At 42.1% G+C, this 12,918-nt stretch overlaps 1 long non-coding RNA gene across 1 annotated transcript; it reads right to left on the bottom strand.

Moving 5' to 3' along the window:
• Positions 1–5,549: 5,549 nt before the first annotated feature.
• On the bottom strand, positions 5,550–9,788 carry LOC116946060 (uncharacterized). Its single transcript, XR_012945411.1, has 3 exons — positions 9,195–9,788; positions 8,319–8,418; positions 5,550–7,955 (listed from the first exon to the last, which is right to left on the bottom strand). It is a non-coding gene; the product is annotated as an uncharacterized LOC116946060 (long non-coding RNA).
• Between the last annotated feature and the right edge of the window lie 3,130 nt (positions 9,789–12,918).

The following is a 12,918-nucleotide window of genomic DNA, read 5'->3' on the forward strand; positions in this document are numbered from 1 at the left end:
GAGAATAAAATAATAAATTGATAAAATAAAATAACACAATAATATTCTCACGACGTTTCGGCCACAACACAAGCGGCCTTCATCAGACAGTCTCGCTCCCTTCACCTGATGAAGGCCGCTTGTGTTGTGGCCGAAACGTCGTGAGAATATTATTGTGTTATTTTATTTTATCAATTTATTATTTTATTCTCATTCTACGTGACTTTACCGAAAGAACCAAAGAAGATTAATCATTGCAGTCACGAAAGCTTTAAATCGAAAAGTGAATCTGTCTTGTGGTCTCCTTGCAGTGAGCCTTCATTGGCTATGTCTTCAAAGGGCACTTCGTCTGGCACGTGTACTGTTGTGGAGTGGTCACAACTTGATAATAACTTTTGTTGTGTCTGCATGTGTCCACATGTTTATTCAGTGAATTTTGCAATGCACTACGATCCCAGCAGCCAAGGATCACAGGACTCTTGCATCTGAAGAACGAATGAGATTGGCTGGTACACTTGTGAAAGTGACACGGACCCAAACTTAACACGAAATAATCATAAGCATAATTATGGAGAATATAAGCGACACAATTAACAAGCAGACAATATCTCAGTTGACATGGAAAGTGGTGGTCCAACGGTCCCAAACACGTGTCAATGTTGGCCCAACATTGACGTGTTAACTGGGATATCTCTTTCATATGTGTCCCTCAAAGTAAAAATATATATATAAAGTATATACAGTGAGGGAAAAAAAGTATTTGATCCCCTGCTGATTTTGTACGTTTGCCCACTGACAAAGAAATGATCAGTCTACAATTTTAATTGTAGGTTTATTTGAACAGTGAGAGACAGAATAACAACAACAAAATCCAGAAAAACGCATGTCAAAAATGTTATAAATTGATTTGCATTTTAATGAGAGAAATAAGTATTTGACCCCTCTGCAAAACATGACTTAGTACTTGGTGGCAAAACCCTTGTTGGCAATCACAGAGGTCAGACGTTTCTTGTAGTTGGCCACCAGGTTTGCACACATCTCAGGAGGGATTTTGTCCCACTCCTTTTTGCAGATCTTCTCCAAGTCGTGATTTAAAGCTTTCGTGACTGCAGTAATTCATATTCTTAGCTCTTTCGGTAAAGTCACGTTTCCCTTCAACGTGACTTTACCGAAAGAGTTAAGAATACTTCTCCAAGTCATTAAGGTTTCGAGGCTGACATTTGGCAACTCGAACCTTCAGCTCCCTCCACAGATTTTCTATGGGATTAAGGTCTGGAGACTGGCTAGGCCACTCCAGGACCTTAATGTGCTTCTTCTTGAGACACTCCTTTGTTGCCTTGGCCGTGTGTTTTGGGTAATTGTCATGCTGGAATACCCATACACGACCCATTTTCAATGCCCTGGCTGAGGGAAGGAGGTTCTCACCCAAGATTTGACGGTACATGGCCCCGTCCATCGTCCCTTTGATGCGGTGAAGTTGTCCTGTCGCCTTAGCAGAAAAACATGCCCAAAGCATAATGTTTCCACCTCCATGTTTGACGGTGGGGATGGTGTTCTTGGGTCACAGGCAGCATTCCTCCTCCTCCAAACACGGCGAGTTGAGTTGATGCCAAAGAGCTCCATTTTGGTCTCATCTGACCACAACACTTTCACCCAGTTGTCCTCTGAATCATTCAGATGTTCATTGGCAAACTTCAGACGGACATGTATGTGCTTTCTTGAGCAGGGGGACCTTGCGGGCACTGCAGGATTTCAGTCCTTCACGGCGTAGTGTGTTACCAATTGTTTTCTTGGTGACTATGGTCCCAGCTGCCTTGAGATCACTGACAAGATCCTCCCGTGTAGTTCTGGGCAGATTCCTCACCATTATCATGATCTTTGCAACTCCACGAGGTGAGATCTTGCATGGAGCCCCAGGCCGAGGGAGATTGACAGTTATTTTGTGTTTCATCCATTTGCGAATAATCGCACCAACTGTTGTCACCTTCTCACCAAGCTGCTTGGCAATGGTCGTGTAGCCCATTCCAGCCTTGTGTAGGTCTACAATCTTGTCCCTGACATCCTTGGATAGCTCTTTGGTCTTGGCCATGGTGGAGAGTTTGGAATCTGATTGATTGCTTCTGTGGACAGGTGTCTTTTATACAGGTAACAAGCTGAGATTAAGAGCACTCCCTTTAAGAGTGTGCTCCTAATCTCAGCTCGTTACCTGTATAAAAGACACCTGAGAGCCAGAAATCTTTCTGATTGAGAGGGGGTAAAATACTTATTTCCCTCATTAAAATGCAAATGAATTTATAACATTTTGACATGCGTTTTTCTGTTTTTTGTTGTTATTCTGTCTCTCACTGTTCAAATAAACCTACCATTAAAATTATAGACTGATCATTTCTTTGTCAGTGGGCAAACGTACAAAATCAGCAGGGGATCAAATACTTTTTTTCCCTCACTGTACATTTTGATCAGTCACCAATGGGGGAGGAGTTGGTAATTAAAATAATGATGGTGCCTGGTAATGTCATAGCCTATGCGTGAACTGGAAGTGCATATTTACAGAGACTCACATAATTGTGCACAATGAGCCCTCGCTGCACAGATGCCTGCAGGTTTCCCATTACAAACGTACAGGCAAATGTTTGGCTCCAGAGTCTGTTTATCCGCAGTAAATACACTGCATTAGTGAAAGCCATTCGATGAGTTACAACGAAGATAAAGTGAACACATCTACTATATGTTGAATGGAAAAAAATAACCAAAAAGTTACTTAATAAAATGTTAATTAACCTATCATCCTCAAGAGAAAGCATACCGAAAATACGTAATGTAATATGTGTGGGTTTCTGCTCATTTCTATATCATGCACAATAGACACACTGTATAAGGACGATACAGTTTCTGTCCATGCACTAGCTGGGTGCTTATGGAGACCCAGTTAATCCACTGCGATGTAAACCTGCTGTTTGTAACGTCAGTACACACAGTGGCATTGGGTGGGGAACGTTCGGCCCGCGGGCCATATAAGGCCCGTGAAATCATTTGGTTTGGCCCTGCCAAGGCAACCGCATGACTCGAAATGCAATAAATCTAGGAGCTTTTTTCATAGCGACATGAATTTAATTTTGTATGGCCCGCTAATGATGTTATAAATATCCAAATGGCCCTTTGCAGAAAAAAAGGTTCCCGACTCCTGCAACTTTATGGCCACACCTTGCTCATGAGATTCAATGAAGTTGAAACCAGCCGAGGATTACATTAAAAAATAATTACTGCTGGGAAACATTGGTGGAGGACATAGTGCTGTATGAATATGGCTGTCAAGAAACGTCAGTGGGCCTGGACAGGACATTTGGCCACCGGTTAATATTAATGTCGGAGTGGCAGGCAAATGAGGAAACCTGCCTGAGAGTACATCCACAGTGGAAATTCATTCATCCCGCATAGTCAGCAAAGGACCGTTGCGCCAAACGTGTGACCTCTCGCGGAAGCATTCGCATGAACGTCTCTTGCTGCCATACACCGGTGTATCGAGTGATTTGTTTGATCCACGGATCACAGGGGTGGGGAGGCGACCACAGTTGAGGCCCCATTCATTTGAGGATCACAGTCCACTTCGAACGTCGACCGCAACTGAAGAGCCCAATTTTGCTGGAGTTTGCGCATCAAGACGGCCCGACGTGTCCAAAAAGTGACGGCCGTCTCCCTCGAACTAAGCTCTCGATCGCTCGGTGACCGGTCGCAGATGCAATGGTGAAAGTTCTGACGAAGTGGAAATGTAGGGATGAAATCGGCTTTAGTGCTGCATAGGTTGCTACAGCAGAGAACCACGTGAGATGGCAACTGCCTGGGAAGGCATTGATCTCATCGTGAATTGGTCATGGCTTCTGAGGATGACGGGGAAACACGTAATATGGAACGAGGTCAAATAATTACTTCCCTTCAGGCCTAAAAAAAAAGTCTCATTACGACGTATTCACATTCTTTCAGTGTACAATTTCGGCAGCAGCAACGTTACATTTATAATTATTAAAATGGTACCAAATGTGTCACAATGTATGTGTAGTGGATTAACACGCGCATACAGGGTGGATGGTAAAGACGCGCGAGTTATGGACAGTGGGGTCACGTCGGGCCGGCCATGTGCGGCGGCGGGGAACTGTGCGGTAATGACGGGCACATTAAGTTGGAGAGCGATGTACGGCTGTGATTGGCCAGGGTTGTTGTCAGGGGCGGAGTGGCGCCGGAATGTCTGGAGGTAGAGAGGGGCGAGCGACAGGTGCGGGGGACGCGGGGCTCGTGGGCACGAGGCCTAATTAATTGGTTGTTGATGAGAACGGGGATATATTCGGGGGACGGGGAGAGCGAAGGGAGTTGTCGCTGGGACTGGGACGAAGCAGGTCGGGGAGAGACGGAGAGAAGACATAGGAGACAGAACAGGCCAGCAGTGGAGCAGAGACAAGCAGAGATAAGGAGCGACCGAGAGCGATAGAGACGAGCAGAGACAAGGAGAGACAAGGAGCGAGACAGAGAGACAAAGTGGGACAGAGACAGAGTGAGACAGGGACAGAGCGAGAGCGAGATACAGAGACAGAGAGACAGGGACGACGCAGAGGGACAGTGAGGGATAGGGGAGGAAGCGGAGTGACGGAGTCACAGACGTAATGTGAAGAGTTCTAATAAAAGTGGTGTCGGAGAAAACAATAAAGTTGTCCGCGTGAAGTCAACCACTACATATGTACACATCCAACTTCAATTATAACTGCAGGATCTATAAGTACACAGTTCCAAAAACCATCAACTGACATTTCTAAATACAGTACTTCATACTTTCTGTCATTATATAGTCATACGTATGTATACAGTGTATATTTTGGGGGGCCTCACCATGGACTCATAATTAGCATGCTGGATTTGCAATTTCAGAGGCCGTTGGTTCGATCTTCCTGTGCGACAGTTAAACAATGGGGACAAGTTTCTTCAACCTCCTTGCCTCTGTCCACCAAAGCAGTAAAAATGGGTACACAACAGTTAGTCGATTGGCAGGTCCCGTGTGGTGGGGTAAAGCGTGGGTACTTCTACCTTTTTCAAGATGCCTCGCCAGCCTGTCAAGAGTAGGCCAACAACAGCCTCTCTCTAAAGTGGAGGCTCTTCAGCCAGCATTGGTGTAAGCTGCATCTTTATCACCTTATTACATTTGTATCACTGCTATGAAGGATATTTGTCTCTGGCTGTTCATTATAATATAGCCAATATTACCGTCAGCTAAGAACAAAGTTGATCAAACCTTTACAGTCACTATACATTTTAAAGACCTAAAAACCTTTAATATTCTATCTTGACTTGAAGTTTTCGTGACTACAGGAATCCATACTCTTGGATCTTCGCTTACAAGCTGTCGCAGAACACACTGTTGGGGAATTCCAGTGAAGGCCAGATAAAGGGTGCTCATAGATGTTGACACATAACATCACATACTCACTTCAGGTTGAGTCAATAGGTAAGACCTGATCAGCATGATGCTAGTATATGCATCAAACACACAATCCAACAGTGTTTGTGGCTATGAGAGAGGTCATTTTTTTCTGCTACTTCAGCAAGGTCTATAACCGAAATTGAAAATCAACAGCACCCTTGAGCAAATCAATTATCGGTGACACCAAACTCTTGACATATGCCGCAGTGTTCAAGTTTCATATTTATTTTATTTAACCAATTGAAAATTCAAGGGACAAGGATAACTTCGTTTGCAAAAGTGACCTTGGGTCAACAAAATGAAAAACAAACCAAAATTACAGCAATGGCGCAAATCGAAATCAGAGTAAACACACCTGTGCCACGTGATAAATCCTAAAACATGCACACATACAAATCAATATCCATTATAAATTCCCTGCAGCGAAAGGCAGCTCAGGCAGATTACTTCTAAACTCATCGACGTCAAGTTACAAATTAAACTACAGAAATATTAAACAGATATAGGGTGACTACACTGATATTTAAAGAGTAAAGAATATGTCAAATGCAATTGAAACCGAAGATATAGATAATCGACAGTTCATCATCAGATTATGATGTAGATTAGAGATTAACCAAGGACATTTTTAAGCGATGCAATTCCTGGTGTTTTGAGCATTGGCACAGGATGAGAGAGAACCATATTAGGTGTATTTATGGAACAAGACACTTGAGTGTTGTGGGACTTCTAAGATGTCAATCATTTTGGTTCTGAAAAAACACTTTTGTGTAAGTGAGAGACAGTGATGTGCGCATGCACTGAAGATGAACTTGGCCCAATGAATGCCCCTCATAGTTTAAAGACGGTGAAGGTAGCAGCTAGTTTCTGTGTAGAAGATAAGGAACGGGATTCGTTTCTGTACAAAGTCACTGTCTACATTCCTATTTTTTTTAATGCAAAAATTGTGATGAGGTTTCAAGTTGAGATGATAATGGATCCAGATGCCAAGATGCTTAGATGACGAAACATTTTCAATTGTACTGTTGATAGTGGTTATGGGCAAAGTGCCGCGGTTCCAAGCTGTAGTTCAGTTATGGTTCATAACAGTTACATATTGGGTTTGCATTCAGGTGGAGTTTCAAGGTGAATGTTTTTTAACGGTTGTAGAGTAATCTTGTAAATTTAGATGTACGTTTTCTAATGAACTTCCTATGATATAGATAATAATGTCACCTGCGTTATATAGAACTTTATAATAATATACATTTTATGTTATATTATTTATGAGAAGAAATGACCAAGGAAAGACTGCCCATGTTTACGCATTGCTTTCTACCGTCCAAATACATTTCAAACCAATCTCTTGCTTTTTGACGCTGTGGGCCAGGTACAGATTGCCTGTGTCTGTGTTGTATTCTTCTTAAGAAACCCCAACTTTCTGCTCTTTCAGCCCATGGTCGTCTCTTCTCCCTTGTCACTCAAAGTACAGAGCAAGGAATACCCCAGGGTTTCTGCAATATGGCGATACAATGTATAAAATAAGATCCACAATAATTGTATCCTCCATTTTGCACAATCCACAATAATTGTATCCTCCATTTTGCACAATCGTGGTTCTCATTTATCATTATTAATTTTGTTTTCTGACACAATATCTTTAAAATAATAATTACGCTCACAATCATAAACAATGTCCTAAATAAATAGCATTTACCGATTACATTAGTGCTTGCTAAAATATTTTCTGGATCAACTGGTAATATAGGATGTCATACATTTCTGACATTACAAGCATTATTGACAGTCAAGTTAAATTATCAGGAGGACATGCCTATATTGAGCGAACTGCAGTTGAATTACTTTTAAGCAATATAATATGCACTGTGCATCAACGCATAAAACAAAACGATTTTGATCAGAATTCATTTATGGCTGACATCCTCAATGCTGATGAAACTTGGATCTGATGTTGTGAGTAGAAGATTACGTTTACAGCACTGAATGGAATCACCCAGTTTTCTTTGTAATAATAATAGAATGTTCCAACCTGTTATCAGAAAGATAATTACGACGTATATTTGGACAGGCAGGATCCAGTAATTGATGCATTCCAAAAAAAGTGCAACTTATAGTAGCAAAGCTTGACTACAGTATGTGGAGAAATTGCCTGTCATGCTGATGCTAACCAATATTCCCTGGAAAATAAAATTTTCCGGTTTAATTATTCAACGCCCTTGGCACGTTGTGCACTTTGGGAAGGAGTAGGGGGGTTAAATGATTGGGATTCGATTAAAGCAGATATACTTGGGGCTGGACCCACCCTGTGTTCTGAAACGTGACACCAATTGCGTGCTCTGAAACACAGCGTCATCTTGTTTCCATCTCCTTTCTTCCTCACTCTTCTGCTCCTGCCCAGGAGCCTGTAAATAATTGGGTTGATTGCCGAGTTCGAATATGCGGCAAAAGACGACGTCGTTGATAGCCAAGCAGGCACAGCATCCAGACTGCTGCTTGCCACCTTCAGCACCTGGGTGCGCACAAAACAAAATGACATTCGACAACGTTATAACGCACGTGGATCGATTAATGATCCAATAAAGACTGTAATAACGCAGCTGGACGTCAATGCAGTTCAATGTGAACTTGTGTCACTAAATATTTCTGTCTCGATGTAGCGGCTCTCGCGTGCCACTGCCCATCTCCTTTAAACATTATTTTGTCTACAATGCATTTTGTTATTATTGTACATGTTTGTGTATCTTCTGTCGTGTATGGCCTTATTAATTCCATGCATACATACTAGAACACCAACGTGCACATCGTGGAATTTTTTGGTCAAAATTAGCAGCGTAAATTCCAATTTCACATGCAATATTTAATCAGGACTCACCTTGGTAAGGGCAAATGGTGTGTAGCACATGAGGTAAGCTGCAACCATCACCAGGGCCATCTGGGCCAAACGACGGGACGTCTTGTTGTTGTCACTTTTTCTGAACGAATTCAAACATTGTTAACACAAATACCTGCTGAAATATCTCGCATTCTCTTGGCAAATAAATGTCAACTTCATGCCCATCAATGCTCGTGAAAAGGTTCCTGTGAAAAACCTACAATGACCCCTGTTATAGATGATAAGAATACCTCAAATTTAATGTGAATGTAATTTGTTAAAAAAAAAACAAGGTATTCCCCCAAATAGATATGAAAATGAATATCACTCTACTCAATAAACGGCAGCATGTTTTTAACGACGAGGAACACGTCGTGACAAGTGGTCATTGAGTTGCCCGATGAGTTAGTGACACGGGACGGAGTGGGTACGAAGTAACTCCATTTAAAAAGTAACTTCACACGCGTAAGCATATTGTGGATGTTAGGGGCAGGCCATAGATGACGTCACGCACCTAGACGGGGGAGGGGTCAGACATTTGTGACGTTGTGTGACGAGAGAGGGGGGGGGTGAGAAATGAGACGTCACACCAAAATGCGCAACTTTAAATATAGAATTGTTATAACAACACTCATTGTTATAACAACACTCCTGCAACATCAGAGCGCAGCGCCACGTTAAATACGCACTACAATGACAATAGTTTAAAGCGATTTGAAGCGTGTTTAATTTTCAAAATGGAAATATGGTTTTGGGGGGGAGGGGGGGAGTAAAAAAATCTTCCAAACTCTCGTGAGGTCATTTATGGACGGCCCCTTACACACACAGCAGGGGGTATGTCGATTTCAGCATTTACGTGAATTTGAGAAGCCATACCTAAACGCGTTGCGATGGTATGCCACCAGCATGACAATGTAGGAGGTTGTTATGATGCAAATGGGCCCGAAGAAACACACGGAGAAAGCGGACAGTGTGTATGTCATCACACTCCGGAAATTCTGATCCCAGCGAATCGTACATATCAATTCTTCTCGGTCATACCTAAAGTTGGACATATTGGAAAGGGCAACACAATACAGTGGAGATTAAAAAAAGGGTTGTTACAAATGGTGCTTCATTTCAGCCAGGACAGCCTGGAACGTTATTCCGGGAATTGTGTTTTCCACGTCACATGTATCTCGCATCACTTTGTCCTCTTGGAGCTGCAGTGGTGTGTGCAGGGAGTGAAAAAAGCTTGTGTGAATATTGCTCAAGATTACCAGATATTTTTTTTTTGGGGGGGAGGATTATGGGATACATTAATAAGTGCACGCATAGGGATATATTGTACTCAAGTGATAGTCCCTTATGGGCATGTAAATCCAACTCCAAACGAGCTTAGCAGTGTTCCAGAAAATATCGATGGAGAAACGAATTCCCGGCGATAAGTCGCTGCCGCGCTTTATTGGTTGCTATCCAAAACGAGCAAAGTTATTTCACTAATATGCCACTACCAAGAAGAACATGTTTAGTAATAGGTTTTACCCTTGATGTAAAGCTTTCGTGACTGCAGTAATTCATATTCTTAGTTCGTGTTATGGTCGAAAACGTCGTGAGAATTTTTATTGTTTTATATATATTTTATTATTTTGTTGTTTCCCTTCAACGTGACTTTACCGAAAGAACTAAGTATATAGGTTTTACCCTTTTAACTGGCACAAAAACTGACACCTTTATTCAAGGTATCATGTTTGCAATAACCACAACACAAGCAGTCAAAATGCAAACAAAAGAGACAACTCTGATAATAATATGCACTGTCCTTGAATTTGATTGGTCCACACCCGAGACGGCTTTTCTTAGAGCCTAGTCTCCACTGGTGTTAGACCAGAAGACGCCAAAAGGCAAACATGTTTACCAGGTATTGTATTTTATCTGCCCAAAATCATTCACATTGCGCAGAGACCAGTTTGAATTTTTTTTTTTAACAGCCTGTGGTCCTGTTGGCGACTGAATGTAGATGTTCTCCAGTTCGGTCCACACGTATCCACAAATCACTTCATATAAGGTGACCCAAAACAAACATTGTAGCTGGTATTACTTGTATTACTACTGTGTTTTAGAACTATGACAGTCATAATGCACATGGCCAGGTAACCCATTGGTTAGAAAGCATGGTTTACAAATAAAATATTATTGGCCTGATGATTGTACTATTTAGGGTAATACTTTTGCATGATTCCTAAAAATGAAAATAAAGTGGAAATTGCTCTAAATAAATTTCCCGGTTAACGATTTGGTCCAACGTTGCATGTTTACTTTCAAATTCTATCTCAATTCACTGGGGCCTGAATGGGTGGAGTCACATTTACGCCAACTCCACAGCTCATCGGGGGAGTGCCGACCAGAATGGACATCACCTCCCTCGCCCTGCCGATAAACCACGCCAACCAAACAGGCTCCATCTATCTTACACACAAAGATAAAGATCCCCCGTATAGCCTTAACAGACTGTAGGGGCAAGTGCTGTTAGCGAGCACCTATGAAGGCCGAAACGGTACACGAGGGGGTGGGTGGCCAGTACCACGCCCGACCGCCTTTGTCTCCCTAGTGGCGATGTTTATACAACGCACGAGGTACTCATTTGAGGCTGAGTCGACCTAGGGGAGGCCCGGGACCGGTTCAGATAATCGTCACTGGTGTTGGCCGTGAGCGGGAATCGAACCCGGGTCGCCGGGTTTATAGCGCAGCGCGCTAACCGCTACACTATCGCTCCCCACACACGCGCACACACTATCCGTACTCTACCGAGTTACGAACTTGTATGACCAAGCCAAATACGTGTTACTTTAGAATTACTTTTTTTTTTTAAAACAACTATGATTGTGAACAATTATGACACCGCAGCGAGGAAATGAGTCAAGGGATAAGTAAATAGGGACGTTGAATCGAGTTGAACATGTTACCAGACCCATCTGCAGGCAGCTGGCACACATCCAAAGATTATGCCTGAAAACCAGGTGAGTCCACAGCCCTGAGCCGCACGTTTCCAGGGCAGTAATTGCCGATAGTCGGCAGCTCGCCACACGGCTAAGCAGCGGTCCAGCGAGATGATGCCTACACGACAGACGAAGAGACACATCACGGATGAAGGATGTCCAATGGTTAGATGAACTCTTTATAATTACTACAACCTTGTAAAAATGTAAAAATATATATCAATTGAGAATCTCTTACGGAAAATGAAAGCCGATCAAATAAATATAGCAGTAAATTGAAAATAAATATAACACTAAACACATGGGTTTTTTGTTAACAATACTTAACATTCAGTGTATTCAAAATAATTTATTACGGCTTAATGACGATTTTAAATATTATTATAGGCAACAATGAGTTACCTTGGACACACTCATGTCCGGTGACATATGCAGAGTTTACAAACGCGACAGAAAATTTCGGTAAATTAATTGTTATATTACGACCTGCACCTTCTCTCACCTAATGTTCCCATCGCCACGATGATGAAGCAGTAGTTCAGGGCACAGATGCACAGGCAGACAGGTGTTCCCATCACCCAGGCTCCGTGGATCAGTGCGTGCAGTGATGCAGGCATGACAAACAGACCACAGCCAAAGTCGGCCAGGGCCAGGTTTGCCATGAGCAGGGAAGCACAGGGTCGGGCAGCATTGCCTGAAAATGAAAAGAAAAATGCTTAAATTCAGGTGGAAATACATATTCCATGAGGAATTAAGCCCTTGCAGAGACAACTCCGTAGCAATAATGCTATTGCTACCCTGTCTACATAGTCTACAGACAGGGTCTTATTGTTGAATATAAAAGCATGACTATTCATACAAGTATACAATCGTGCAAGAACATTTATGTTAGAGGAACATACAGGGACATTCTAGATGCCGATGACATCACGCATCATCGTCACTTATCTATAAAAAAGGGTTAGTGACAGTGTTCAGGAAAAGTGACTGATCATAATTTATATGTTATACATACAGCAAAGTTTGCTATTATACATCATTTGGCCGAATAAATATCAGAACTCCTGGTTGGCCCACCAAACTGAATAACAGGACACCTTCCACTCGAGGGAATTAACACATTTTTCTGTAAAAAAAATGGCCATACAGCTTAAAAGTTGTGGAACTTCAGCCAAAATATAAATGTGAATGAGGCCCAATGACTTTTGTTTCTGGACGTCAAGGGTACCTATTGAATAATGTGCTATGAGGAAGTGTCATTGTCCAAAACGTCGGATATATTATTTAGATTTAAGGCAGTGTAATTCTTTTCATGTGTTGAGTGAGGTACTGTTTGAACTGTGCTTGTGTACCACTGCCAAAGCAGCAGAATCACCAAATAATTTGCTTACTGTGAATGCAATTTCAGCTGGAAATTATGATTTTTTTTAGTTGTCCTTTCCCCGCACCTCCGATAAATACGGTTGGTTTTTGTTTTTTATTTTATTTGTATTACCGAAAGAACCAAGAATAAGTCTACATTATAGACTGTCAATATGCTCACTCAGGTTAAGAACCAGGCTACAGTCTACATTATAGACTACCAGTACACTCACTCCTATTAAAAACCAGGCTACCACAAG

Source organism: Petromyzon marinus, chromosome 26 (assembly GCF_048934315.1).
Source record: "Petromyzon marinus isolate PM22_M1 ecotype Great Lakes invasive population chromosome 26, UKy_Petmar_22M1.pri1.0, whole genome shotgun sequence".
NCBI lineage: Eukaryota > Metazoa > Chordata > Hyperoartia > Petromyzontiformes > Petromyzontidae > Petromyzon > Petromyzon marinus.